The following is a 27,970-nucleotide window of genomic DNA, read 5'->3' as shown; positions in this document are numbered from 1 at the left end:
ATGTCTTGGCACTAGTGGGACTATAGCAAAGTCCAATTGCCACGTATAGGATGCCACTAGGTACACTGAGTGTTTGCTAGTATAATGGCTAAGTTAAAATTAGTTGGAGTGTGCAACGCAGGCAGATGCGCTCTGCAAATGTCTTGGCACTAGTGGGACTATAGCAAAGTCCAATAGCCACGTATAGGATGCCACTAGGTACACTGAGTGTTTGCTAGTATAATGGCTTACTTATAATTAGTTGGAGTGTGCAACGCAGGCAGATGCGCTCTGCAAATGTCTTGGCACTAGTGGGACTATAGCAAAGTCCAATAGCCACGTATAGGATGCCACTAGGTACACTGAGTGTTTGCTAGTATAATGGCTTACTTATAATTAGTTGGAGTGTGCAACGCAGGCAGATGCGCTCTGCAAATGTCTTGGCACTAGTGGGACTATAGCAAAGTCCAATAGCCACAGATAGGATGCCACTAGGTACACTGAGTATTTGCTAGTATAATGGCTTACTTATAATTAGTTGGAGTGTGCAACGCAGGCAGATGCGCTCTGCAAATGTCTTGGCACTAGTGGGACTATAGCAAGGTCCAATAGCCACGTATAGGATGCCACTAGGTACACTGAGTGTTTGCTAGTATAATGGCTTACTTATAATTAGTTGGAGTGTGCAACGCAGGCAGATGCGCTCTGCAAATGTCTTGGCACTAGTGGGACTATAGCAAAGTCCAATAGCCACGTATAGGATGCCACTAGGTACACTGAGTGTTTGCTAGTATAATGGCTTACTTATAATTAGTTGGAGTGTGCAATGCAGGCAGACGTGCTCTGCAAATGTCTTTGCACTAGTGGGACTATAGCAAGGTCCAATAGCCACGAATAGGATGCCACTAGGTACACTGAGTGTTTGCTAGTATAATGGCTTACTTATAATTAGTTGGAGTGTGCAACGCAGGCAGATGCGCTCTGCAAATGTCTTGGCACTAGTGGGACTATAGCAAGGTCCAATAGCCACGAATAGGATGCCACTAGGTACACTGAGTGTTTGCTAGTATATATGGCAAAATTATAGATGGAAAGGGAGAAGGGGAGGGGGGGAGAGAGGAGGCTGTAATTGACTACAAGGGTATGAGTTATGAGTGATCATAGGGATAGTGTTACATAAGTGGAAATACCTATGGAGGACCGGATGTGTAAGCGCATACCTTATACAAACCTATAGAGTGCTGATGGGTGAGAGTGTGATGTTAGATATAAGACATCCTATAGTGAATAGTGAGCCGTAATCAAGTGCAACAGGGATATTTCACGTGACTATGGGAACATGGAAGGTAAAGAAAGGGGAGAAAAAACTGTTAGACAAGGTAATCAGACATAATGTAACCAGTTGATCAGACATGACAAACATGACAAATAAAAAACAAGGAAGAATGGAACTCCATACATAGTGGAACCATATATAGTGTGAACACGAAAAAGAACCGGGCGTTAGAAAAAATGTGCACGGCCCAATGAATCAAGTCGGTTCTTCATATTCATGGTTTAAGCCCTTGGGTTCCAACGTGCCCAGAGTATATATCCAGAAAGATTCCCTTTCTTTGAGCTTCCTAATTCTATTGCCTCCTCTGCGTATGGCTGGGACATGTTCGATGACTTGGAATCTTAATTGGGCCACTGTGTGATTATGCGTCACAAAATGGTGTGGGACTGGTAATAGAATCTGCTTACAATGTATTGTTGACTTGTGCTTAGCACAAAAAAAGGGAATCTTTCTGGATATGTACTCTGGACACATTAAAACCCAAGGGCTTAAACCGTGAATATGAAGTACAGACTTGATTCATTGGGCCGTGCACCATGTCACCATGTGTGCAATTGCATTGTCCAATGGCTCACAATGGTTATGCGTTTTCATTGGATGGATAATCGAAGCCATGTTTTTTTCCTTTCTCTTGGGTTTGTTGTGTGAGTAGCCTATAGGATTAAGTTAGTTACCGCAGGCAGTGGATTTAGCTTCCTGTCTTTGGTCCAGTGGTAGATTGATTGTTTGGTCTATGAGCTGTTATGGGTTTTAATCCAGGTGAATGCCCATGGGCTGCCTATAACTGTGTGAAATATGTAGTTTTACTGGGCTGGGATGAGAGAATCCATCGAAGCATGGTGTAGGGATTGTGGTTCCTGTGTGCTAAGAAGAAAGGCTAGCACCAGCCAGAAAGCCCCATTACAGCCAATAATCAACCGCTAGCCGCTGGAACTCGTTGCTCTAGATCATGTCAAACTCTCACCAAGCAGGAATAGATACATTAGCCCACCATCCCACCCAAAGAGCAACTTCTGCTGCGCAGCTGGCTTTCTAGGCAGCAGCGCTATTGTGATGTCAGCGGGGGACATTGTGACAAGCCAGTGTTCCGTCACTTCATGTTGTGCACTGTTCAAACGGAAAATACATCAACAGGCAGACTACAGAAAAGCTTACTGACAAAGGATAGAGAGGGGCTTTCTCAGAGGGCTTTTTACAGTTTGTCTATTCCCAATTAGCCGTTTAAGTATGCTTAATGAAAGTACTAATTCTTTCATAGGCCGCCCATTCTTAGTATTTGACGTTCCTTATATTGCGGTATCAGGCTTCGCAGCAGGTTGCAAAACATTCATCACCCATGACTGTCCCCAATTGGGCTCAGAAGCTAAATGTCTATCATGACCTCTCTTTTTGAAAGTCCAAGAGCAAGCAAACTCTTCCTCCAGGAGAGGGAGCCAACAGATCACTAAAGACATCATCATTGCTCAAAGAAAACACCGAAAAACAATGGAAGCTTTAATTGGAGTGGAATCTGATAGACAGCACCTGATGCCAAGTCTGCATCTTCTAACACCTGCAGTCACTGCAGCAGCTGAATCCAATGTGTCCAAAAGGGATCTATTCTATTCAATTGCAAATGATCTAGATAAGACTGAGAATAAGATACTGCACGGGACATAGCAGAGTTGGTCAAGTTGAGTGGAGATGAGTTTGCTATTTGGCACAGCTTTTGCATCAATAAAGCAAGTAAAAGGTGTGAAAGATAAAAAAAAAGGGTGAAAGTGTGAAAAGTGAATTGGCCAAATTGAGGTGCATATAAAGTTTTTGCTTTCTTTCAATTCACTAATGAGGCTCATTTGAATCAGGTGAATTGAGTTCTGCTTTTGGAAACTCGGTTAAGAAGGGGTGCACCGGTCCTGGAGGTACTGCAATACCAGGTCAATGCGTGGAGTGGACAGAGCAAGATTTTTTCCATCTCCTTGTTCTAAAAATCCATTTAATATATGGTCCCTAGAGAGGGGACGTATCAGATATTAAACTGATAAGAACAGATTTAATTTTTTTTTTTTCTGTTTATCAGTAGGACTTCAAAATAACAAAGGTGATCGCCTCCCGTTGCCTGGGAACCGTCCAGGCACAAGAGGGCTATGTGTCACCAGAAGGCGCACACACTCCCTCAAGGCCGGCAGACGTGCAATCCCAGGCACCTTCCAGTACCGACCAAGGTAGCGTCCTCCGAAACTACACTTGATCTTAGCCAAAAGGCCGAGAAGCTATAACCCGAATTGGTTACGGCCTTGAGTGGCACCCTGGCCTATACCGGACACATCTTAGGGAGAGGGAGACAAACCCACGCCTACAGAAGACATTTTGTCACCCAAGCCAAACCCTTGAAAAGGCTGTTTTGCAGAGCAAAAACAAGGAGAATGGTACTTTTTGCAGCCGCCGCCCACTGCAATGAATCTGAATAACTCCTCCTTTTGGGCACAAGCACCTCCCCTCCCCCTTGCAGTCTTTCCAATTCATGATACAAAAAGACGGACGGACAGGACAGGACAGGACCATCTGCCTGACTTTCCGTCACTGCCACCCTTTGCCATCCTTGCCCGTAGAAAGCCCTTTCATCATCCCCAAACCCTAATCTTTTCCCTTCCCTTCCCAGCTGCGTCTCACTCCCTTTCATTAGGAAGTGAGCGCAGCCTTTTCTCCGTTCTGCACATGCGCGACGTTAAACACAAATGCGCAGGCGTGCGTTCCATTAGCCTCACTGCATTCCACTCCCATACAGGAAGTGGGCACAGCTATTACTACGGTCGCACATAAAAGAACCCACGGCCACCACTGCACATAGCTGACTCCACCACAGGACACCCACTTCTACACCAACGCAGGTAAGACAGGATCGGCACCTCTATGCTCCCGTTACAATCAGGCTCAGTCACCATGTGATAACGCTCTCAACTCTTTAGTTGCAGGCTCCCCTTGCTTCACCTCCACTGGCTGTGCTGCCATTTCCTCTCCCACCTTGAAGTTATACTTTATTCCACTATTTTCCTGTTTCTCTCTTCCCCCTTTTCCCATAACCTGCTTTTATTTGCATTTGTGGGGTATCTATATGCTATTTACATCATAGTTTTATTCATTAATATGGAAGGGAAGAGTGCCCATGAGAGTGTTGAACTGCGGAGAGCAAAAGATTAAACTGCTCCGATTTGCCACCATTGATAAGCTGTTCTCAGTAGATACACATGCTATCCAAACAGCAGCATCCACCATTGCTTCAGCCCACCCATTCAGTGACAGCTCACCAAGTCAGCCAGAGGAGTGGTGTAAGGAATTACACGTAGGCACTGACTCCACACCTTCACATCACAAGAAGGGGGTCTACAGGCTAGTGCAAGAATACGAGCAAGTCTTCAGCAAACATCCGCTAGACTTTTGAAAAATAAAAGGGGTCAAACACTACATCCCCACAAGTGCACACCCACCCATCAAAGAGAGATATAAGCCAAATCTACCTGCACATTACCAGTGTACCAAGGACATGTTGAGCAACATGAAGGAGGCTGGGGTTATCCGTGACAGTTGTAGCCTCTGGGCAGCTCCGTTGGTCCTGTTAAAGAAGAAGGACAGCACCACTCCCCTGTATTGAGGAATAGCTAGCTGCATTGACAACTGCAAATTATTTTTCTACCCTTGATCTCACTAGTCACTATTGGCAAGTGTCCGTTGCTGAGGCAGACCGGAAGAAGACCGCCTTTGCCACCCCGATGGGTCTCTGCGAGTTCAAAAGCATGCCCTTCGAGCTGTGCAATTTGCCAGGAACCTTCCAGAGGCTGATGGAATGCTGCTTGGGACACCGAAACTTTGAAACGGTACTGCTATACCTTTATGATGTTATTGTTTATTCTAACGCAAACAAGATTTTAGGGTGTATAAAAAGGGAGATTAGATCCGATGATCCCAACGTATTGTTACCCCTCTATAAATCACTTGTAAGGCCACATCTGGAATATGGGGTAAAGTCCTGAGCAGGTTGATAACCATTGGTTTGAGCATGGTAGGGTGTAGTACGCATCTTCCTGCATCGGTAAAAGCTGCAGAAGTCCTTGAAGATTTCCGCTTCAAAGGCAGTGCCTTGATCTGTGAGGACTCTCTCTGAGTAGCCATGAGGTCTGCATAAGTGTGCTTGGAAGACCTTCGCTGCAGTATGGGCCATTAGATCTTTGACTTGTACCACAACCATAAATCTCGAGTAGTTGTCTACCATCGTAAGTGCATACGTGAGCTCACCTCGATATTCTGCAACAAAACTCCCTTTTTCGATTTCAGTTTCAGCAAACACTCCTCTTCCTGTAGAAAATATTTATCATTACCTAAGACAGTCATTCTAATGCATGACAATATTAAGGCAATTTAGTTAAAACTTGTTTTAACTCACCTTTAAGGGGATTGATGTATTTCATGGTCAATCCAGGTTTGTCAGTGATGGCACTGACATAATGTATGGCGTCTTTTTCGGGCGTTATCCTTTGCCTTTTCATTGTGAAAATCCAGTTGCCTATATCAAAGCAAATTCTACTACTTGTAAAGTATGCAGAAAATGAAATGTAGAACATATAACATCAACTGCTTAGGAACGCATCATAGGTTAGTACTTAAAAGGATATTGTCATGTTCTAGTCATAATGCAAGCTGGACATTTTTCATGTTACCCTGTAATCGCCGGCCTGTTCTAATGCTCACAAGCCAAGATATAGGCTCAGCTGCTAAGGCTTCCCTCTGCCTTCTGAATGAAAATTGAATATGTCTGGCTCACTGTGTATATAGCAGGTGCTCAGAAAAAATAAGAGTTAATTCAATAGAAATAGCTCTGGCACACTATAGTGATCAATAACGTAAGAAAAGAACTCTTAGAATGCTGAAAATTCTTTATTTGTGCAAAAGGATAATTCATCCAACGTTTCGAACTTGTTTTTAGGTCTTTATCAAGGATAAAGTTATCTAAGATCATAAAGGGTTACAAAACCATATAAACACGTAATTAGTACATAGTACAACATAACAGTACAATATATTGCTACTTGAGAGTACAATGGGTCAAATGACCATGATGCACATACAAAACAATTTTCCAAAGCCATAGTGAAAACATTTGTACTGAGGAAAGATAATTTCCACATGACCTATCTGGAGAAACATTCTGGATCAAACAACCAAAAATAGTCAAGCAGGTAAATACACACCTATATGGATAACAGGATGATATGTGTTCAATTGTATAGCGTCATTGCCATTAAGGTACAAATGGAAAACTTGCAATCCTATATAGTGAAGGAAATGAACACATATCATATCAAAGAACACAGGAACATGGGTGTGAGAAAAACCTCAATGTTTATACTTTGTTCTTTATAATGGTGTGAACATGTATATGTCTCAGTACCTTATGAACTTGAGAATTCTAGTGAGTAGATGATGAAAGCCTATTCCAGAACTGGAATCGGTAAATAATTGTAGGTGGAATCTAAATGAAAAGATGGTACAAGTGTTATCATGACACGTGGGCTATAACACAATGGACCGTGTGACAAAGAAGAAAGGAGAGAAAGAAGAGGAAGAAAATGGAACTACCTGTAACATTACGTGATAGTCACTGGTAAGTATCACTTGACAATTCAGGTGAAAAAGGATTCCTTTATTAAAGGGTTCTCAGTCGCCTCAGGATCATGAAATACTAGGGTAAATGATATGAGAATGGGTAAGAAGCACCACTAAAGGAAATATGAGATGCAGGACATATATCTATAAACCCCTGAACTACATGATAGAAATAAAAAGAAGAAAAAAGAAAAAAAAGAAGAAAGAAGAAGAACACATAGAATGCGGAAAGAGAATGGGTACAACTACCTGAGTTACTGCAGGGAGGCCCCTGGTAGGTATTGTGAGGGTTAGTGGAATTCCTTCACTGAAGGGTTCTCAGTTGCCTCAGGTTCGTGAAAAATGCTATAGACAAATAATGCCCGGAGAAAAGGGGTTCATATACAGCGAATAATGGTAATACAAGGTACATGTGTCCCATGTAATAGTATAAATATATATATATTGTACTAAGCTCTACACCAGAAATAGAAAGTAGTCCCTCTGCCTTCTGTCTAGGTGCCCTGAGTTATGTCCTGTAAACTGTCACAGTGACCTAGACACACGTGTAGTAGGGGAATATCCCTGCTGAGATGCCAGTGCTAGAGCACTCGTTTGCTGTGGAGTTGAACGCTATGTGAGCAGTTCTTACCTTCAATGAGCAGAAGTCTCTTTTTTCAGATTTCAATATCTCTGTGGGTATCTGGCAGAAATATGGAATACTCTTTACTGCTAAGACCCTGTACACCACTCCCACTAAAGGGGGCTTTACACGCTGCGACATCGCTAATGCGGAGTCGTTGGGGTCACGGAATTTGTGACGCACATCCGGCCGCATTAGCGATGTTGCTGCGTGTGATACCGATGAGCGATTTTGCATCGTTGCAAAAACGTGCAAAATCGCTCATCGGTGACATGGGTCTCCATTCTCGATTATCGTTACTGCAGCAGTAACGATGTAGTTCGTCACTCCTGCGGTAGCACACATCGCTCCGTGTGACACCGCAGAAACTAGGAACCTCTCCTTACCTGCCTCCCAGCCGCTATGAGGAAGGAAGGAGGTGGGCGGGATGTTCCGGCCACTCATCTCCGCCCCTCCGCTGCTATTGGGCGGTCGCTCAGTGACGTCGCTGTGACGCCGCACGGACCGCCCCCTTAGAAAGGAGGCGGTTCGCCGGACACAGCGACGTCGCCGGGCAGGTAAGTATGTGTGACGGGTCTGGTCGGTGTTTGTGCGGCATGGGCAGCGATTTGCCCGTGTCGCGCAACAGATGGGGGCGGGTACCCACACTAGCGATATCGGGACCGATATCGCAGTGTGTAAAGTAGCCTTTAGTCACATGACCAAGACTGTATCTGTGTCCCTACAACACACTTGAGACAAATGTGTGTGTGAGCCTGCATTGTGGGGTATATATAATATATTATAGAGCTGGGAAGGATCATTCTAAGCAGTGAGCTGTTCCAGTATTTGTAGGAAAATACCCAGTAGAAGCATCAAACACAGCACCAATACCTCCCATCAGTATTCCACCACAGTGCCATGTAACCCATGCCCTACACTCCCATCTACACCAATACTATACAGGCACAAACTAGTATATCTGACTAAAAGCCCCCAAAATATGAAGAACGGCCTATAGTTGAGTGTGGATATAAAATCTATGTGAGCAGAGCTAGAATAGAAATCACTGATCGCATTGAAGTCATTCTGACCATAAATCACCATGATATCAAGGTGAGGAGTTGTGTGTTACTGCTGGGAGGAAAGGGTTAACAGTGGAATATTAAGGTGCATTTCTGTGTGCAGTGTTACTAGTCAATGTAACAATTCAGTATGAGCTGCTCTTGGTGCCGGGGGAGGGAGATGCTCTCCTGAGCAAGATAGATGGGGAATGAACATGATATCTATATAGTGTAAGGCAGGGGGTCTCAAACCAGGTGATCATGTCTGATCAACTGGTTACATTATGTCTGATTACCTTGTCTAACAGTTTTTTCTCCCCTTTCTTTACCTTCCAGGTTCCCATAGTCACGTGAAATATCCCTGTTGCACTTGATTACGGCTCACTATTCACTATAGGATGTCTTATATCTAACATCACACTCTCACCCATCAGCACTCTATAGGTTTGTATAAGGTATGCGCTTACACATCCGGTCCTCCATAGGTATTTCCACTTATGTAACACTATCCCTATGATCACTCATAACTCATACCCTTGTAGTCAATTACAGCCTCCTCTCTCCCCCCTCCCCTTCTCCCTTTCCATCTATAATTTTGCCAGTACAATATTAGTTTACATTAGGCACACACTCACATATTCCTTTCCTTAGTGATTTATTGTAATTCACATTCACATACAATTCTCTATGCCTGCCCCATTACTACATTCATACCTACTTGACCCTATCCTGATACCCCTTGTCTCACCTTGTTGGTCCCTACACCTGTTATCATGTCCTTTCCTGTGTCTGTCTTGTCACACAACACATTTTAGCATATAACTTGTGCTCCTTATTACCTGTCCTGCCTATTAGAATTATGTCCATTATGTCCATGCATGGCCCAATGAATCAAGTCTGTACTTCATATTCATGGTTTAAGCCTTTGGGTTCCAATGTGCCCAGAGTATATATCCAGAAAGATTCCCTTTCTTTGAGCTTCCTAATTCTATTGCCTCCTCTGCGTATGGCTTGGACATGTCCGATGACTTGGAATCTTAATTGGATCACTGTGTGATTATGCGTCACAAAATGGTGTGGGACTGGTAATAGAATCTGCTTACAATGTATTGTTGACTTGTGTTTAGCTCAAAGAAAGAGAATCTTTCTGGATATGTACTCTGGGCACATTAGAACCCAAGGGCTTAAACCGTGAATATGAAGTAAAGACTTGATTCATTGGGCCGTGCACCATGTCACCAAGTGTCCAATTGCATTGTCCAATGGCTCACAATGGTTATGCGTTTTCATTGGATGGATAATCGAAGCCATGTTTTTTTCCTTTCTGTTGGGTTTGTTGTGTGAGTAGCCTATAGGATTAAGTTGGTTACCGCAGGCAGTGGATTTAACTTCCTGTCTTTGGTCCAGTGGTAGATGGATTGTCTGGTCTATGAGCTGTTATTGGTTTGAATGCAGGTGAATGCCCATGGGCTGCTTATGACTGTGTAAAATAGTATTGATTCATGATGGATTTCAGACTACATGTAGATATCTTCAGTCTTTCTATCCACATCATTTAAATGAACATTATCCATGCAGCTTGAAATTCATCCAATAAGAGAAGCAACCTTGTACAACCAATCTGATAAGGGCACAGTATATCCTAAGGGAAGGTTATGGCTATAAAAGGGGACTTCTTGGAGTCACCAGGTTGTTGATGGATGTTGCATGATCTAGTCTAAGCTCTTAGGAGCTGGCTAGGGGATCAGAACCAGGATGCCTTGTGGACTCGGTCTAGGGACTTTGGCTTCAACTTTGTGCTTGGTACAGATCCGCTCACCGGTTCAGTTCCCCTCGGGTCACCGCCCGTCCCCGGTCCTACGGTTCAGCTGACTTGTACCACCTCCTGCAGACGGCCACCACCGTCTGCCGACCTTGCTGACAGTGCCTGGGCTCCTACCCAGACACTAACAGTTTCTGTCCTCTCACTTTCCACTACAAAACTAAACTAACTGCTTTTTCCCGCCTCCAGGCCTGTGAACTCCTCGGTGGGTGGGGCCAACCGCCTGGCTCCACCCCACCTGGTGTGGACATCAGACCCTGGAGGAGGCAACAAGGATTTTGTGTGACTGATGTAGACTATCCAGGGGAGGGGGTGTGTGTGATTTTGTGTTTGTGACTACCTGGCTAGTCCAGGGCGTCACACATGCTATGCACTTGGAAGAAAGCTGTGAGAATTTAGACTTTATTCTCAAGAAACTTAACTACAAGGAGCATGGATGGTCAATATGTGGTGGTCTAAAAATGTTCTCATTGCTTCTTGGGCAGCAAGGAGGATATATTAAATACCCATGCTGTTCTGCCTCATGGCAGCCTGCTAATAGTCATTCATTGAAATTTCTGTTACAACCCCTAGAGGTCATTGTTATTCTTTTGAATTGCTGAGTTTCCCTTTAAGCTAAATGTATTCTGGGTAAGGAATGCCTCCCTGAGCTGAGAAGAAGCCTGCAGCCATTTTCTCTTTGGATTTGTCAGGAAAGGACATGCCGACTTACCTCTCTGTACATTCACCCCTGCCTAGTGTAATCCGGTGAGCAAAGCAAATTACATGTGTTAGTGATAGAATCCTAGATGGAAGAGTGTAGTAAATGCATTGTACATTGTACTTCTACACCTTTAGTGTCATCCCTGTCTTGTTTGTCTAGATAGGATTTCTATGTATTGCAGATGCAGTGACCTTTCACCTACATTCTCGTAAGAACTGCATCTCATGTACTGTTATGCTATGTTAACTCTGTATTAACACTGTACTGACTGTAATCATTTTCTTGTTATAGTTTTTACCCGTATAAAACAGTATCTTGGATATACCGTATTCTGTCTTCAACTGCATCTTGGATATTCCTATATTCACTGTATATTCCATGTATACTGCAATCAAGTTCACGTTACCAGCTAATAAATCAAGGCTATTGAACTCCACAGTCTGTTTATTTGAAATGTGAACTAGGGTTTAGCTGTATGCTAGAGATTCACAGCATTACGTAAAAGAAGGCAGAACACATGCTTTTTGTGTGAATTGGAAAGCCAGGTTAGGACTCTTCACTGGAGCAAAAAAAATTGGCCAACAAGAACATCTTTGTAACCGGGACTCAAGAACATTGTTGCATAAAGCTTAGTTGATCCCACCTAAAGTTCTCTTGCCACCACTCCACTGTAAGCTTGGACTGATGAAGCTGTTTGTGAAAGCGCTACTGAAAGAAGGAGAGATGTTTAAGTACCTGTGTACCAAGTTTCAGGGACTGTCAGAATCAAGTCTGAAGGAAGGTGTGATGCCCTGACAAAACCAGGTAGTTACAGATAGGCCCCCGCACAACACCTTTCCTCACTTAGGAAACACACAGCCGACCTGAAACCCTAGTCACCTAGGACCCTGAAGCCAGGACCGAAACCAGCGGCCTAGCTAATTAAATGATTGAGGGCAGGATTATAGGTCCTATCCCACCTAAAGTCCCTCAAAGAAGACAACAGCCCACTGATAGGGATAAGGCCACCGCCAGGGCCCTTAGATCCCACGGGCCAGCGCCTGCGGGCACGGCTCCTTAGGCCATATCCAGCCGGGAGCGGACTCCTGAGTTCCAGACCAGGCAGTCCACCATACACAAAAACAAGTGCAGAGTAAAGGACAGCGACCACCAGCCTGGGTGGGGGACCTGAATGCAACCGGCCGGGGCGGCAGGCCACCAGCACCTTTGGTTTACCGAAAGACTCGTGTGATTCATTTACTGTGAGTAACCAAACATCCCCCTGCTTGCTCAGGCGCGCCGGCCCTTGCCATCACCATACCCTGCACAAAGACACTGGGCCCCGGGGCAATCATCCCTACACACGGAGGGGTTAACATCCAGCTGCCACTACATCTCTCCCGGGTATCCCATAACGGCAGCGGTGGTGTCCCACCTCACCACACACCGTTGGTGGCGTCACAAACTTAATACGGCCTAGCCCATACATCTACATTCCTCCTTTTATTCGACATGTCCGCGAGACCCCCGGGTCGAGCCACTCTCTTAGAAGGTCTGGATCCGACCAACGGCGGCTGCTGGCACAGGGGCAGCACAAAAGCATTTTTGTGGGTTCGGATATTCAGAAACCCATGAATGAAGGATGACGTGTTTTAAACAATAATGAAAACTGTTGAAAAAAGGGCTTGGGACTCTTTGAAAGAAGCAATAAATACGTTTCTAGGTAACAACAAAGAATCAAAATTTAAGTCCATCGTGGAGAACATGCTGAAACGTTTCAAAGCCTTGGGTTGTCTAATGAATTTGAAGTTACATTTTTTACATTCCTATTTGGACTACTTGTCTGAAAACCTTGGTGCTGGTGGGAAGAACAAGAAGGTTTTCATCGGAATATCAAGAAGATGGAACGACGATACCAAAGTAAATGAAACGTGAACATGATTGCCGGATGCTTCACAGAGAAGATCCACAGGCCTTCTATAAGAGAAAAGGGGGATCTAGAGAAAAGGAAAAAGTGCAAGAATAAATTTCTAATAAAGTTGCAGAATGACTGTACAATAAATAAATGTATTTTATATATAAAATTGTGAATATTTTTGGTTACAATAAGTATTTTTCTTGTTCATGTCACTTGTATGTAACTTCACACATGGATTGTACAAAATCAATATTTGATGGTTAAAAAAAAATATTTATTTTTTTTTTTAAATCAGGACATTAGAAAACATAATAATCAGTCACTGGATTTGAAGTTTCATAAACCAAAATTTTACATAGCTGTGTAATTTGTCGGGCACCCACCGACAATAGAATAGCGCCAGATTTAGGAAGCTGGCTGAGGTCTGCAAAGTCTGTAGCCAGGTGACAAAATTGTCCAACCTGGGTTTCTTCCTTAAGTAGTCTCTGGTATGATGATATGGTATAATCCTGGCAGCCGGAGTCGAAATCCCTAGATTGCGGTTATGATCTCCAATCGGAATTGGAGCCCCTAGATTGAAGCCATGTAGCCAAGTGATCCTCTAGTTGAAGCCAAAGTCCCTAGACCGAGTCCACAAGGCATCCTGGTTCTGATCCCCTAGCCAGCTCCTAAGAGCTTAGACTAGATCATGCAACATCCATCAACAACCTGGTGACTCCAAGAAGTCCCCTTTTATAGCCATAACCTTCCCTTAGGATATACTGTGCCCTTATCAGATTGGTTGTACAAGGTTGCTTCTCTTATTGGATGAATTTCAAGCTGCATGGATAATGTTCATTTAAATGATGTGGATAGAAAGACTGAAGATATCTACATGTAGTCTGAAATCCATCATGAATCAATACTATTTTACACAGTCATAAGCAGCCCATGGGCATTCACCTGCATTCAAACCAATAACAGCTCATAGACCAGACAATCCATCTACCACTGGACCAAAGACAGGAAGTTAAATCCACTGCCTGCGGTAACCAACTTAATCCTATAGGCTACTCACACAACAAACCCAACAGAAAGGAAAAAAACATGGCTTCGATTATCCATCCAATGAAAACGCATAACCATTGTGAGCCATTGGACAATGCAATTGGACACTTGGTGACATGGTGCACGGCCCAATGAATCAAGTCTTTACTTCATATTCACGGTTTAAGCCCTTGGGTTCTAATGTGCCCAGAGTACATATCCAGAAAGATTCTCTTTCTTTGAGCTAAACACAAGTCAACAATACATTGTAAGCAGATTCTATTACCAGTCCCACACCATTTTGTGACGCATAATCACACAGTGATCCAATTAAGATTCCAAGTCATCGGACATGTCCAAGCCATACGCAGAGGAGGCAATAGAATTAGGAAGCTCAAAGAAAGGGAATCTTTCTGGATATATACTCTGGGCACATTGGAACCCAAAGGCTTAAACCATGAATATGAAGTACAGACTTGATTCATTGGGCCATGCATGGACATAATGGACATAATTCTAATAGGCAGGACAGGTAATAAGGAGCACAAGTTATATGCTAAAATGTGTTGTGTGACAAGACAGACACAGGAAAGGACATGATAACAGGTGTAGGGACCAACAAGGTGAGACAAGGGGTATCAGGATAGGGTCAAGTAGGTATGAATGTAGTAATGGGGCAGGCATAGAGAATTGTATGTGAATGTGAATTACAATAAATCACTAAGGAAAGGAATATGTGAGTGTGTGCCTAATGTAAACTAATATTGTACTGGCAAAATTATAGATGGAAAGGGAGAAGGGGAGGGGGGAGAGAGGAGGCTGTAATTGACTACAAGGGTATGAGTTATGAGTGATCATAGGGATAGTGTTACATAAGTGGAAATACCTATGGAGGACCGGATGTGTAAGCGCATACCTTATACAAACCTATAGAGTGCTGATGGGTGAGAGTGTGATGTTAGATATAAGACATCCTATAGTGAATAGTGAGCCGTAATCAAGTGCAACAGGGATATTTCACGTGACTATGGGAACCTGGAAGGTAAAGAAAGGGGAGAAAAAACTGTTAGACAAGGTAATCAGACATAATGTAACCAGTTGATCAGACATGATCACCTGGTTTGAGACCCCCTGCCTTACACTATATAGATATCATGTTCATTCCCCATCTATCTTGCTCAGGAGAGCATCTCCCTCCCCCGGCACCAAGAGCAGCTCATACTGAATTGTTACATTGACTAGTAACACTGCACACAGAAATGCACCTTAATATTCCACTGTTAACCCTTTCCTCCCAGCAGTAACACACAACTCCTCACCTTGATATCATGGTGATTTATGGTCAGAATGACTTCAATGCGATCAGTGATTTCTATTCTAGCTCTGCTCACATAGATTTTATATCCACACTCAACTATAGGCCGTTCTTCATATTTTGGGGGCTTTTAGTCAGATATACTAGTTTGTGCCTGTATAGTATTGGTGTAGATGGGAGTGTAGGGCATGGGTTACATGGCACTGTGGTGGAATACTGATGGGAGGTATTGGTGCTGTGTTTGATGCTTCTACTGGGTATTTTCCTACAAATACTGGAACAGCTCACTGCTTAGAATGATCCTTCCCAGCTCTATAATATATTATATATACCCCACAATGCAGGCTCACACACACATTTGTCTCAAGTGTGTTGTAGGGACACAGATACAGTCTTGGTCATGTGACTAAAGGCTACTTTACACACTGCGATATCGGTCCCGATATCGCTAGTGTGGGTACCCGCCCCCATCTGTTGCGCGACACGGGCAAATCGCTGCCCATGCCGCACAAACACCGACCAGACCCGTCACACATACTTACCTGCCCGGCGACGTCGCTGTGTCCGGCGAACCGCCTCCTTTCTAAGGGGGCGGTCCGTGCGGCGTCACAGCGACGTCACTGAGCGACCGCCCAATAGCAGCGGAGGGGCGGAGATGAGTGGCCGGAACATCCCGCCCACCTCCTTCCTTCCTCATAGCGGCTGGGAGGCAGGTAAGGAGAGGTTCCTAGTTTCTGCGGTGTCACACGGAGCGATGTGTGCTACCGCAGGAGTGACGAACTACATCGTTACTGCTGCAGTAACGATAATCGAGAATGGAGACCCATGTCACCGATGAGCGATTTTGCACGTTTTTGCAACGATGCAAAATCGCTCATCGGTATCACACGCAGCAACATCGCTAATGCGGCCGGATGTGCGTCACAAATTCCGTGACCCCAACGACTCCGCATTAGCGATGTCGCAGCGTGTAAAGCCCCCTTTAGTGGGAGTGGTGTACAGGGTCTTAGCAGTAAAGAGTATTCCATATTTCTGCCAGATACCCACAGAGATATTGAAATCTGAAAAAAGAGACTTCTGCTCATTGAAGGTAAGAACTGCTCACATAGCGTTCAACTCCACAGCAAACGAGTGCTCTAGCACTGGCATCTCAGCAGGGATATTCCCCTACTACACATGTGTGTCTAGGTCACTGTGACAGTTTACAGGACATAACTCAGGGCACCTAGACAGAAGGCAGAGGGACTACTTTCTATTTCTGGTGTAGAGCTTAGTACAATATATATATATTTATACTATTACATGGGACACATGTACCTTGTATTACCATTATTCGCTGTATATGAACCCCTTTTCTCCGGGCATTATTTGTCTATAGCATTTTTCACGAACCTGAGGCAACTGAGAACCCTTCAGTGAAGGAATTCCACTAACCCTCACAATACCTACCAGGGGCCTCCCTGCAGTAACTCAGGTAGTTGTACCCATTCTCTTTCCGCATTCTATGTGTTCTTCTTCTTTCTTCTTTTTTTTCTTTTTTCTTCTTTTTATTTCTATCATGTAGTTCAGGGGTTTATAGATATATGTCCTGCATCTCATATTTCCTTTAGTGGTGCTTCTTACCCATTCTCATATCATTTACCCTAGTATTTCATGATCCTGAGGCGACTGAGAACCCTTTAATAAAGGAATCCTTTTTCACCTGAATTGTCAAGTGATACTTACCAGTGACTATCACGTAATGTTACAGGTAGTTCCATTTTCTTCCTCTTCTTTCTCTCCTTTCTTCTTTGTCACACGGTCCATTGTGTTATAGCCCACGTGTCATGATAACACTTGTACCATCTTTTCATTTAGATTCCACCTACAATTATTTACCGATTCCAGTTCTGGAATAGGCTTTCATCATCTACTCACTAGAATTCTCAAGTTCATAAGGTACTGAGACATATACATGTTCACACCATTATAAAGAACAAAGTATAAACATTGAGGTTTTTCTCACACCCATGTTCCTGTGTTCTTTGATATGATATGTGTTCATTTCCTTCACTATATAGGATTGCAAGTTTTCCATTTGTACCTTAATGGCAATGACGCTATACAATTGAACACATATCATCCTGTTATCCATATAGGTGTGTATTTACCTGCTTGACTATTTTTGGTTGTTTGATCCAGAATGTTTCTCCAGATAGGTCATGTGGAAATTTTCTTTCCTCAGTACAAATGTTTTCACTATGGCTTTGGAAAATTTTTTTGTATGTGCATCATGGTCATTTGACCCATTGTACTCTCAAGTAGCAATATATTGTACTGTTATGTTGTACTATGTACTAATTACGTGTTTATATGGTTTTGTAACCCTTTATGATCTTAGATAACTTTATCCTTGATAAAGACCTAAAAACAAGTTCGAAACGTTGGATGAATTATCCTTTTGCACAAATAAAGAATTTTCAGCATTCTAAGAGTTCTTTTCTTACGTTATTGATCACTATAGTGTGCCAGAGCTATTTCTATTGAATTAACTCTTATTTTTTCTGAGCACCTGCTATATACACAGTGAGCCAGACATATTCAATTTTCATTCAGAAGGCAGAGGGAAGCCTTAGCAGCTGAGCCTATATCTTGGCTTGTGAGCATTAGAACAGGCCGGCGATTACAGGGTAACATGAAAAATGTCCAGCTTGCATTATGACTAGAACATGACAATATCCTTTTAAGTACTAACCTATGATGCGTTCCTAAGCAGTTGATGTTATATGTTCTACATTTCATTTTCTGCATACTTTACAAGTAGTAGAATTTGCTTTGATATAGGCAACTGGATTTTCACAATGAAAAGGCAAAGGATAACGCCCGAAAAAGACGCCATACATTATGTCAGTGCCATCACTGACAAACCTGGATTGACCATGAAATACATCAATCCCCTTAAAGGTGAGTTAAAACAAGTTTTAACTAAATTGCCTTAATATTGTCATGCATTAGAATGACTGTCTTAGGTAATGATAAATATTTTCTACAGGAAGAGGAGTGTTTGCTGAAACTGAAATCGAAAAAGGGAGTTTTGTTGCAGAATATCGAGGTGAGCTCACGTATGCACTTACGATGGTAGACAACTACTCGAGATTTATGGTTGTGGTACAAGTCAAAGATCTAATGGCCCATACTGCAGCGAAGGTCTTCCAAGCACACTTATGCAGACCTCATGGCTACTCAGAGAGAGTCCTCACAGATCAAGGCACTGCCTTTGAAGCGGAAATCTTCAAGGACTTCTGCAGCTTTTACCGATGCAGGAAGATGCGTACTACACCCTACCATGCTCAAACCAATGGTTATCAACCTGCTCAGGACTTTACCCCATATTCCAGATGTGGCCTTACAAGTGATTTATAGAGGGGTAACAATACGTTGGGATCATCGGATCTAATCTCCCTTTTTATACACCCTAAAATCTTGTTTGCGTTAGAATAAACAATAACATCATAAAGGTATAGCAGTACCGTTTCAAAGTTTCGGTGTCCCAAGCAGCATTCCATCAGCCTCTGGAAGGTTCCTGGCAAATTGCACAGCTCGAAGGGCATGCTTTTGAACTCGCAGAGACCCATCGGGGTGGCAAAGGCGGTCTTCTTCCGGTCTGCCTCAGCAACGGACACTTGCCAATAGTGACTAGTGAGATCAAGGGTAGAAAAATAATTTGCAGTTGTCAATGCAGCTAGCTATTCCTCAATACAGGGGAGTGGTGCTGTCCTTCTTCTTTAACAGGACCAACGGAGCTGCCCAGAGGCTACAACTGTCACGGATAACCCCAGCCTCCTTCATGTTGCTCAACATGTCCTTGGTACACTGGTAATGTGCAGGTAGATTTGGCTTATATCTCTCTTTGATGGGTGGGTGTGCACTTGTGGGGATGTAGTGTTTGACCCCTTTTATTTTTCAAAAGTCTAGCGGATGTTTGCTGAAGACTTGCTCGTATTCTTGCACTAGCCTGTAGACCCCCTTCTTGTGATGTGAAGGTGTGGAGTCAGTGCCTACGTGTAATTCCTTACACCACTCCTCTGGCTGACTTGGTGAGCTGTCACTGAATGGGTGGGCTGAAGCAATGGTGGATGCTGCTGTTTGGATAGCATGTGTATCTACTGAGAACAGCTTATCAATGGTGGCAAATCGGAGCAGCTTAATCTTTTGCTCTCCGCAGTTCAACACTCTCATGGGCACTCTTCCCTTCCATATTAATGAATAAAACTATGATGTAAATAGCATATAGATACCCCACAAATGCAGATAAAAGTAGGTTATGGGAAAAGGGGGAAGAGAGAAACAGGAAAATAGTGGAATAAAGTATAACTTCCAGGTGGGAGAGGAAATGGCAGCACAGCCAGTGGAGGTGAAGCAAGGGGAGCCTGCAACTAAAGAGTTGAGAGCGTTATCACATGGTGACTGAGCCTGATTGTAACGGGAGCATAGAGGTGCCGATCCTGTCTTACCTGCGTTGGTGTAGAAGTGGGTGTCCTGTGGTGGAGTCAGCTATGTGCAGTGGTGGCCGTGGGTTCTTTTATGTGCGACCGTAGTAATAGCTGTGCCCACTTCCTGTATGGGAGTGGAATGCAGTGAGGCTAATGGAACGCACGCCTGCGCATTTGTGTTTAACGTCGCGCATGTGCAGAACGGAGAAAAGGCTGCGCTCACTTCCTAATGAAAGGGAGTGAGACGCAGCTGGGAAGGGAAGGGAAAAGATTAGGGTTTGGGGATGATGAAAGGGCTTTCTACGGGCAAGGATGGCAAAGGGTGGCAGTGACGGAAAGTCAGGCAGATGGTCCTGTCCTGTCCTGTCCGTCCGTCTTTTTGTATCATGAATTGGAAAGACTGCAAGGGGGAGGGGAGGTGCTTGTGCCCAAAAGGAGGAGTTATTCAGATTCATTGCAGTGGGCGGCGGCTGCAAAAAGTACCATTCTCCTTGTTTTTGCTCTGCAAAACAGCCTTTTCAAGGGTTTGGCTTGGGTGACAAAATGTCTTCTGTAGGCGTGGGTTTGTCTCCCTCTCCCTAAGATGTGTCCGGTATAGGCCAGGGTGCCACTCAAGGCCGTAACCAATTCGGGTTATAGCTTCTCGGCCTTTTGGCTAAGATCAAGTGTAGTTTCGGAGGACGCTACCTTGGTCGGTACTGGAAGGTGCCTGGGATTGCACGTCTGCCGGCCTTGAGGGAGTGTGTGCGCCTTCTGGTGACACATAGCCCTCTTGTGCCTGGACGGTTCCCAGGCAACGGGAGGCGATCACCTTTGTTATTTTGAAGTCCTACTGATAAACAGAAAAAAAAAAAATTAAATCTGTTCTTATCAGTTTAATATCTGATACGTCCCCTCTCTAGGGACCATATATTAAATGGATTTTTAGAACAAGGAGATGGAAAAAATCTTGCTCTGTCCACTCCACGCATTGACCTGGTATTGCAGTACCTCCAGGACCGGTGCACCCCTTCTTAACCGAGTTTCCAAAAGCAGAACTCAATTCACCTGATTCAAATGAGCCTCATTAGTGAATTGAAAGAAAGCAAAAACTTTATATGCACCTCAATTTGGCCAATTCACTTTTCACACTTTCACCCTTTTTTTTTATCTTTCACACCTTTTACTTGCTTTATTGATGCAAAAGCTGTGCCAAATAGCAAACTCATCTCCACTCAACTTGACCAACTCTGCTATGTCCCGTGCAGTATCTTATTCTCAGTCTTATCTAGATCATTTGCAATTGAATAGAATAGATCCCTTTTGGACACATTGGATTCAGCTGCTGCAGTGACTGCAGGTGTTAGAAGATGCAGACTTGGCATCAGGTGCTGTCTATCAGATTCCACTCCAATTAAAGCTTCCATTGTTTTTCGGTGTTTTCTTTGAGCAATGATGATGTCTTTAGTGATCTGTTGGCTCCCTCTCCTGGAGGAAGAGTTTGCTTGCTCTTGGACTTTCAAAAAGAGAGGTCATGATAGACATTTAGCTTCTGAGCCCAATTGGGGACAGTCATGGGTGATGAATGTTTTGCAACCTGCTGCGAAGCCTGATACCGCAATATAAGGAACGTCAAATACTAAGAATGGGCGGCCTATGAAAGAATTAGTACTTTCATTAAGCATACTTAAACGGCTAATTGGGAATAGACAAACTGTAAAAAGCCCTCTGAGAAAGCCCCTCTCTATCCTTTGTCAGTAAGCTTTTCTGTAGTCTGCCTGTTGATGTATTTTCCGTTTGAACAGTGCACAACATGAAGTGACGGAACACTGGCTTGTCACAATGTCCCCCGCTGACATCACAATAGCGCTGCTGCCTAGAAAGCCAGCTGCGCAGCAGAAGTTGCTCTTTGGGTGGGATGGTGGGCTAATGTATCTATTCCTGCTTGGTGAGAGTTTGACATGATCTAGAGCAACGAGTTCCAGCGGCTAGCGGTTGATTATTGGCTGTAATGGGGCTTTCTGGCTGGTGCTAGCCTTTCTTCTTAGCACACAGGAACCACAATCCCTACACCATGCTTCGATGGATTCTCTCATCCCAGCCCAGTAAAACTACATATTTCACACAGTTATAGGCAGCCCATGGGCATTCACCTGGATTAAAACCCATAACAGCTCATAGACCAAACAATCAATCTACCACTGGACCAAAGACAGGAAGCTAAATCCACTGCCTGCGGTAACTAACTTAATCCTATAGGCTACTCACACAACAAACCCAAGAGAAAGGAAAAAAACATGGCTTCGATTATCCATCCAATGAAAACGCATAACCATTGTGAGCCATTGGACAATGCAATTGCACACATGGTGACATGGTGCACGGCCCAATGAATCAAGTCTGTACTTCATATTCACGGTTTAAGCCCTTGGGTTTTAATGTGTCCAGAGTACATATCCAGAAAGATTCCCTTTTTTTGTGCTAAGCACAAGTCAACAATACATTGTAAGCAGATTCTATTACGAGTCCCACACCATTTTGTGACGCATAATCACACAGTGGCCCAATTAAGATTCCAAGTCATCGAACATGTCCCAGCCATATGCAGAGGAGGCAATAGAATTAGGAAGCTCAAAGAAAGGGAATCTTTCTGGATATATACTCTGGGCACGTTGGAACCCAAGGGCTTAAACCATGAATATGAAGAACCGACTTGATTCATTGGGCCGTGCACATTTTTTCTAACGCCCGGTTCTTTTTCGTGTTCACACTATATATGGTTCCACTATGTATGGAGTTCCATTCTTCCTTGTTTTTTATTTGTCATGTTTGTCATGTCTGATCAACTGGTTACATTATGTCTGATTACCTTGTCTAACAGTTTTTTCTCCCCTTTCTTTACCTTCCATGTTCCCATAGTCACGTGAAATATCCCTGTTGCACTTGATTACGGCTCACTATTCACTATAGGATGTCTTATATCTAACATCACACTCTCACCCATCAGCACTCTATAGGTTTGTATAAGGTATGCGCTTACACATCCGGTCCTCCATAGGTATTTCCACTTATGTAACACTATCCCTATGATCACTCATAACTCATACCCTTGTAGTCAATTACAGCCTCCTCTCTCCCCCCCTCCCCTTCTCCCTTTCCATCTATAATTTTGCCATATATACTAGCAAACACTCAGTGTACCTAGTGGCATCCTATTCGTGGCTATTGGACCTTGCTATAGTCCCACTAGTGCCAAGACATTTGCAGAGCGCATCTGCCTGCGTTGCACACTCCAACTAATTATAAGTAAGCCATTATACTAGCAAACACTCAGTGTACCTAGTGGCATCCTATTCGTGGCTATTGGACCTTGCTATAGTCCCACTAGTGCAAAGACATTTGCAGAGCACGTCTGCCTGCATTGCACACTCCAACTTTTTTAAACTAAGCAATTTTACTAGCAAACACTCAGTGTACCTAGTGGCATCCTATACGTGGCTATTGGACTTTGCTATAGTCCCACTAGTGCCAAGACATTTGCAGAGCGCATCTGCCTGCGTTGCACACTCCAACTAATTTTAACTTAGCCATTATACTAGCAAACACTCAGAGTACCTAGTGGCATCCTATACGTGGCTATTGGACTTTGCTATAGTCCCACTAGTGCCAAGACATTTGCAGAGCGCATCTGCCTGCGTTGCACACTCCAACTAATTATAAGTAAGCCATTATACTAGCAAACACTCAGTGTACCTAGTGGCATCCTATACGTGGCTATTGGACCTTGCTATAGTCCCACTAGTGCCAAGACATTTGCAGAGCGCATCTGCCTGCGTTGCACACTCCAACTAATTATAAGTAAGCCATTATACTAGCAAACACTCAGTGTACCTAGTGGCATCCTATACGTGGCTATTGGACTTTGCTATAGTCCCACTAGTGCCAAGACATTTGCAGAGCGCATCTGCCTGCGTTGCACACTCCAACTAATTATAAGTAAGCCATTATACTAGCAAACACTCAGTGTACCTAGTGGCATCCTATACGTGGCTATTGGACCTTGCTATAGTCCCACTAGTGCCAAGACATTTGCAGAGCGCATCTGCCTGCGTTGCACACTCCAACTAATTATAAGTAAGCCATTATACTAGCAAATACTCAGTGTACCTAGTGGCATCCTATCTGTGGCTATTGGACTTTGCTATAGTCCCACTAGTGCCAAGACATTTGCAGAGCGCATCTGCCTGCGTTGCACACTCCAACTAATTATAAGTAAGCCATTATACTAGCAAACACTCAGTGTACCTAGTGGCATCCTATACGTGGCTATTGGACTTTGCTATAGTCCCACTAGTGCCAAGACATTTGCAGAGCGCATCTGCCTGCGTTGCACACTCCAACTAATTATAAGTAAGCCATTATACTAGCAAACACTCAGTGTACCTAGTGGCATCCTATACGTGGCTATTGGACTTTGCTATAGTCCCACTAGTGCCAAGACATTTGCAGAGCGCATCTGCCTGCGTTGCACACTCCAACTAATTTTAACTTAGCCATTATACTAGCAAACACTCAGTGTAGCTAGTGGCATCCTATACGTGGCTATTGGACTTTGCTATAGTCCCACTAGTGCCAAGACATTTGCAGAGCGCATCTGCCTGCGTTGCACACTCCAACTAATTATAAGTAAGCCATTATACTAGCAAACACTCAGTGTACCTAGTGGCATCCTATACGTGGCTATTGGACTTTGCTATAGTCCCACTAGTGCCAAGACATTTGCAGAGCGCATCTGCCTGCGTTGCACACTCCAACTAATTTTAACTTAGCCATTATACTAGCAAACACTCAGTGTACCTAGTGGCATCCTATACGTGGCTATTGGACTTTGCTATAGTCCCACTAGTGCCAAGACATTTGCAGAGCGCATCTGCCTGCGTTGCACACTCCAACTCATTATAACTAAGTTGCATTGTCAGGGATATTTATTCTTTATTATTCTGCTGTTAATAAAGCTAGACCACCACTGCAATCTTCACCACCTCTCAATTTTTACTACCACATTTTCAGTCCACAATCTTGTCGCAATCAACATGAGTGGCAAAATGACAGATGCTGGTGGAAAGGGGAAGAGGCGTGGTGGAAAAGGCAAAAAAGGTTTTGTCTGTGGGGAAAGTGGCAAAGCTCCATTATCATCTGCTGAAGATAGACCATCTACCAGCAAAAGTAAGATGTCTACTACTTACCGTGGACAATCCGATGTGCTCCCTTTTTTACGGACACGAACAACAGGAAGAAAGGTAGATGATGGGCAAAAAAGGAAAATGCTTGAATGGATCTCAAGTGGTCCAACAAGTGCCCTCTCAGCCACTTCAAGTACCGCATCCAAAAAACACCAGTCCTCTGAGTTGTCATCCCAATCACACTTGATTTCTCCCAGCTCTGAAGTCTCCATCAGCCCTGCACAGTATGGTGGAACTGAGATGGCTGAGTCTGCAGAGCTGTTCAGTCACACTATAGCCTGGGAATCAGAGGTCTGCTCCCAAGCTACAGTGAGTACAGAACAGGAAATGGTCTGCAGTGATGCCCAGAACCTTTGTGACTCTGATTCAGGCCGTGAGGACCAAGTTTCTGAGCATAATGTTGACCCTTTGTCACAAACTGTAACACCTGTGGTTATAGACAATGAGGAACATACTGATGAAGATGAGACGCAGATACCCGATTGGGATGACAACTTAAATATTCGGTCAGGGCAAGAAGAGGCTCGGTCTGAGGGGGAGGGGAGTGCAAACACAACAATTGATGATGAAGTTCTAGATCCCACCTACTGTCAACCCCCAGTCAGGCACTCGAGGAGGTCAACAGAGGCGGTGGAGGAGGATGCAACCGACGACGAAGTTACCTTGCGCCTTCCTGGACAGAGTCGGAGCACTGGTAGCACGTCTACAACTGCATCCTCAGCCACCACTCTGCCTATGAGCATTATTCGGGGTGGATCAACAGGTCGCATGGCCTCTAAGCCTTGCCTAGCCTGGTCCTTTTTTGACATAGAAAAAGATCGCCCAAATCATGTGATATGTAAAATTTGTCATGATTCTCTTAGTAGAGGTCAAAACCTCAGCAGTTTGACAACTTCTTCCATGAATCGTCACATGAATAAATATCATAGGTCCCGGTGGGAAGCTCACTGTGCTGCAATGCTGCAAGAGCGAACCATCCACCGCCCGCCCCTTCCAGTGCATCCGCGCGCTCTTCATCTTCTAGGACTGTGGGGACAGCTGTCACACCTGTTTTTCCACGCCAAACTTCCACCACTGTAACCGCAACAGGCAGTTTGCTTGTAAGGTCGTCAGTTGGTTTGGAAGGGGAAACAAGTGAGTGTGTACAGCTCTCTCAGACATCGATAGCACCAACGTTGGATGAAGGCAACATCATGTCTCCGCCTGCACTTTCCTCACAAACCTGCATTTTTCCAGGGACACCCTACTCAACACCGTCTACACACAGCAGCCAGATCTCTGTCCCTCAGATGTGGTCAAATAAAAGGCCACTTCCTCCGACCCATGACAAAGCTAAGAGGTTGACTCTATCCCTCTGTAAGCTGTTGGCTACCGAAATGCTGCCTTTCCGCCTAGTGGACACACAGGATTTTAGAGACCTTATGTCTGTCGCTGTGCCCCAGTACCAGATGCCTAGTCGCCACTACTTCTCTAAGAAAGGTGTGCCCGTGCTACACCAGCATGTCGCACACAACATCACCGCTTCCTTGAGAAACTCTGTGTGTGAACGGGTGCATTTCACCACCGATACTTGGACCAGTAAGCATGGACAGGGACGTTACATGTCGCTGACTGGGCACTGGGTAACTATGGTGATAGATGGTGAAGGGTCTGCTGCACAAGTCTTGCCGTCCCCACGACTTGTGTGTCAATCCTCTGTCTGTCCAAGTTCCGCCACAGCTTCTGCATCCTCCACCTCATCTGGGTCCTCCACCTCCGCCCCAAGCCTGCCTGGTCAGGCCACCAGCGTTCTCACTGCGCAGAAGGAATCACGCACGCCTCATTACTATGCTGGCAGCAGAGCGTAACGGCATCAGGCGGTCTTTAGCTTGACATGTCTTGGGAATAAGAGTCACACAGCTGAGGAGTTGTGGTCAGCTCTGCGGTCCGAGTTTAATAAATGGTTGTCTCCACTCAACCTGCAGCCTGGTAAGGCCGTGTGCGACAATGCTGCAAACCTGGGTGCGGCACTTCGCCTGGGCATTGTGACACACGTACCTTGTATGGCTCACGTGTTGAACCTTGTCGTCCAGCAATTTTTAACACACTATCCCGGCCTAGATGGCCTTCTGAACAGGGCACGAAAACTGTCAGCTCACTTCCGCCGTTCAAGCGCCGCAGCAGAGCGACTTGCATCGCTCCAGAAGTCTTTCGGCCTGCCGGTTCATCGCCTGAAATGCGATGTGGCGACACGCTGGAATTCAACTCTCCACATGTTACAGCGACTGTGGCAGCACCGCAGAGCCCTGGTGCAATACGTCATGACGTATAGCCTGGGCCAACGAGATGCAGAGGTGGGGCAGATCACCCTGATGGAGTGGTCTCAGATCAAGGACCTATGCACCCTTCTGCACAGTTTCGACATGGCGACGAATATGTTTAGCTCTGACAATGCCATTATCAGCATGACGATTCCAGTCATTTACATGCTGGAGCACACGCTAAACACTATTCGGAGTCAGGGGGTGGGACAACATGAAGGGGAGGAACTACAGGAGGATTCATATGCGCAAGGGACAACAACATCACCAAGGTCCAGACGTTCATCATCACCAACGCAGCAGGCATGGGACCATGGGGAACAGGGATCGACAAGGGCGCATAGTAGCAGGCGAAATGTTGAGCAAGGTGCAGGAGAACATGAAGAAATGGAGGACGAACTGTCCATGGACATGGAAGACTCAGCGGATGAGGGAGACCTTGGTCAAATTTCAGTTGAAAGAGGTTGGGGGGAGATGTCAGAGGAAGAAAGAACGGGTAGCACCTCTATGCCACAAACACAGCGTGGACTTGGTCCGCATGGCTGCGCAAGACACATGAGTGCCTTTTTGTTGCACTACCTCCAACATGACAG

At 44.6% G+C, this 27,970-nt stretch overlaps 2 pseudogenes; one reads left to right on the top strand and one right to left on the bottom strand.

The window, feature by feature from the left end:
• Window positions 1-3,194: 3,194 nt before the first annotated feature.
• On the bottom strand, window positions 3,195-3,400 carry LOC142281303 (U2 spliceosomal RNA; annotated as a pseudogene).
• Window positions 3,401-20,661: 17,261 nt separating this feature from the next.
• Window positions 20,662-20,867, top strand: LOC142281309 (U2 spliceosomal RNA; annotated as a pseudogene).
• Window positions 20,868-27,970: the final 7,103 nt, after the last annotated feature.

The sequence above is a fragment of the Anomaloglossus baeobatrachus genome, unplaced genomic scaffold (assembly GCF_048569485.1).
Source record: "Anomaloglossus baeobatrachus isolate aAnoBae1 unplaced genomic scaffold, aAnoBae1.hap1 Scaffold_470, whole genome shotgun sequence".
Classification (NCBI taxonomy): domain Eukaryota; kingdom Metazoa; phylum Chordata; class Amphibia; order Anura; family Aromobatidae; genus Anomaloglossus; species Anomaloglossus baeobatrachus.
This window is presented reverse-complemented; position numbering and strand designations above follow the sequence as displayed.